Here is a 3,558-nt window from a genome sequence, read left to right as displayed (position 1 = left end):
AAAATTTCAGAGAAAGGGGGAAGAAAGAGGGGGGGAATTATACTTCTGAAAAACAGCTTCAAAATATTTAATATCTCCTTATTTCTCTACACCAGAGAGTAGTTTCTGCTTCATGGAATTTGTCTGGCTTCCTCAACTTTTCAGTAGAATATCAATTACTTCTTACATTTGTTTCTTTAAAACACACATACAGACAGACATGCATACAAACATGTACACATGTGTGTGTGTGTTTCTACTATTAAAATATACCCCTCTTATGCTGGCATTTTTATCATAGAAGTAAAGTTGTAAAATCTTCTCCTGTGTGCCCCACACTGATCTGAACATTATGCATGTATTTAATCCTCATGATTTTATAAGCAGGTACTATTATTCCTAAAATACAAATGAAAAAGCGAAAACATACACTTCAGATAGCTTGTTCAATGTCACAGAGATACTAGTAGCTCTACTGTAGCAGAGCTCAGAATTCAGATATCTCTGAAATCAGAGTCCATGCCAGGCACATACACAAAACTAGCAGTATCCAGCTTCATTATTTCCTTCAGACATTACCAAGCAGAATAATAGACAATAAACAGCCTATAGAGACCTTGCCACATGAATGCTGGCACAGATAATTTTGTTAATGGTCTAACAGGAATCTGAGTGTTGCTTCAATGGTGCTTTTAGGTAGAATTTTAATATTTTAATTGGTAGAGTAAGGCAGGTTGCACTGTACAATGTGGATAAGCCTTGTCCACTAAGTGTGATCTCAAATAGAAGAGAAAGACCTTGCAACAGGAAGAGGAAATTCTCCAGTAGACTGCCTTTGGACTTTACCTTATCACCTTTCTCTTTGCTGACTCGTTCATACTATAGACTTGTACTTATCAGTCTCAACAATCACGTAAGGCAGTTCCTTATAATAAATTTCTTTGGCTAAATGATAGACAAACAGTAGATGATAGGTAGATATACAGATGATAGATAATGGTTGATGGATAGATAATATATGATAGGAGATAGAGAGATGAAGTATACATTCCATTAACTGTTCTCTGGAGAATCCCAAATAATATGAATTGATTTCAAGATACAGATTTCAAGTAGAAAGAAGGAATGTTCAAAATACCACTGAACTTTACAACGCTGACAGACATTTTACATGAGTGTGGTCTCTTTTCCCCATGAATCATATTCCTAAAATAACATGCTTCTAAAATCACGGACAGATGATTCGACCTGCTATATTTTTGTCTTCAAGAAAAGATCAAAAGAAACAGGTTTTAACATCACCATAACCAGCTTCTTTCTGTGTCATTCCATTGGAAATGTAGACTGCTCTTGTACTCATTTATGGGATAGAATTAATTACTTTATTTATTCAAAGCACATAGGCTCTGACTCTAAGAAACTTTGTGGGGAGCCAAACAAGTTAAAACCATTGCCGATGCATTCGAGGCACACCCCAAGTTTAAAAGGCACAAAGCATTGATGTCTAACTCTACAGAAGAATAAGGAAGAGGAGGACTCCCGTAAGGCAAGGTGCATATTGGATCAGCACGAAAGGAATCTATCCTCCTTTTTTCCTGTTGCTTACTCTTCTCTATCTGCTTTCAGAATTAATAATGATTTTAACTTAATATCCACAAGAAACTCGTGTGTTCCTAGGCAATTTCACATTTCCCTTCTCTCTACGGAGTCCTGGAAGGGTCACCAAGTGACAGCATGAATGGCCCAAGTGCAGCTGCACCCTGTGCTCTTAGCAAGTCCAAAATTACTAATGTGTCTTTAATTCCAGTAGCAAACTTGAAGACAAAGAACAATTTACCTCTCCATTGGATTTCCACCCTCAAATGTAATCGTGGAGCATGAGATTGTAGCAAACTCTCCTACTTTCCTCTTCACTGGATTAGTTTTCCTTGTGAGCCCTCCCTGGGAAGTCATATTTAAAACTTGTTCTTCATTGACACTAATGAAATTAGTTGACATTGTTCAGCCCCTTTCTATTTGACCAATCAAAAACAAATTTAATTACTTCAGTGTATTCAAGAACTAGTGCACTTAAACTGGACTCCAAGGGTCAATTCTGATTTTCATGAAAGACTTTCTGTCCCTAGTTCTTTTTCTTTCTATTACAGAAAGACTTTCTGGATGACAACACTAGGAAAGCAGGTATTTTGAGCCAAGATAGGTATGTGAGTAACTGGCCAGGGCTGTATGGACAACAGTATAGTCCTGCTATACTATTGAGTAGTGTATTATATATACTACTCAACAGTATATATAATATAACTGTCATACTGTTCGGAAGGTATAACAGCTTGAGTATTGGACAGGCGCCATGTGGCCAAGTTCCGATGGTTTTATGTGGGGGTCAGTAGCCAAGGGGGGATCTGATTTGGAGAGACAAGGGTGCACAGCTCCTAGTTGGTGGTATTTTAGAGACTACATTGTAAACAGAGATGTGTTTTGAAGGAAGACATACCATATTGAGAACCTGGAAAGAAAGCCAGCCAGGAGACAGTGAGGCCCCACAAGGTTGCTGAGGTTGAGTGGGATTCCAGTTTCACAGAGGTATGACCAGGCAGCCAGGGCAGACTGCGAAACTGGTCAGTTTCAGTGATGCTCCTTGGTGCTTACCTGGGTATTTGGGCTTACTTTTCATCAGAAGGTGTTAGAGGAGCAGATACTCCTCACTCGTGAAGGAGAAGCAGGTAAGTTCTAACTGGCAAAGGGCAAAGCTTCCAGCTAATTGTGATATAATTCACAGCTGGAGGTCATAGCTGATAATCAAGAACTGGAGACCAAGGAGGGAAGCACAAGGAATGACCGTCTGTGGGAGACACTGTTAATATATCCTATACTCCCATGTAATGGCTCCACTGATTTCTTGTCCAGAATTCAGTCACATGGTCACAACCATCTTCAAGAAAGGCTGAGAAACATTACCTAGATAAAAATAGAAGTTCTGGGGTTGGAGAGATGGCTCACAGATGTCAGGTGAAATCTCAAAGTAGTTTTGATTTGCATTTTCCTGGTGGCTAAGAATGTTGAACATTTCCTTAAGTGCTTCTCAGCCGCTTGTGTTTCCTCTTTTGAGAATACTCTGTTTAGAGCTGCACCAGATTTTTAATTTGGGTTATTTGTTTTCTTGATGTCCAGGTTTTTTTAAGTTCTTTATATATTTTAGGAAAAATATGGAGTGGTTCATGAATTTGCATGTCTCTTTGGCACAGGGGCCATGGCCAATCATCTTTGAATCGTTCCAATTTTAGTACATGTGCTGCTGAAGCGAGCACTAACTTCTTTTTATTTTGAATACAAATTATTCTACAAAAGAGGAGATCTCATTCAGGGGCAGCTAACGCTTTCTATCAGAATTCTCATATTCCCTGTAAAAACACTCACTGTCTTAAAAACTCTGCTAGACGTGGCAGTGTGTGTTTGTAATCCCAGCAATTGAGCACTTGGGGAGACCAAAGGTCATACTCGGCCAGAAACAAAGATCTTCACGTCACAGTCAGAGCACAAGGCACTCATAATAATGAAAATGAGGCAGTTTGTTTTAGA

General features: G+C 38.9%; 1 non-coding gene across 1 annotated transcript; it reads right to left on the bottom strand.

Annotated features, from left to right (window-relative positions):
• Positions 1–3,179: 3,179 nt before the first annotated feature.
• Positions 3,180–3,287, bottom strand: LOC128106772 (U6 spliceosomal RNA). Its single transcript, XR_008216829.1, has one exon. It is a non-coding gene; the product is annotated as a U6 spliceosomal RNA (small nuclear RNA).
• Between the last annotated feature and the right edge of the window lie 271 nt (positions 3,288–3,558).

Source organism: Peromyscus californicus, unplaced genomic scaffold, assembly GCF_007827085.1.
Source record: "Peromyscus californicus insignis strain IS unplaced genomic scaffold, ASM782708v3 Scaffold_9__1_contigs__length_137607984, whole genome shotgun sequence".
Lineage (NCBI taxonomy): Eukaryota > Metazoa > Chordata > Mammalia > Rodentia > Cricetidae > Peromyscus > Peromyscus californicus.
Note: the sequence above shows the minus strand (reverse complement) of the source record. Positions and strands in the feature narration are given on the sequence as shown.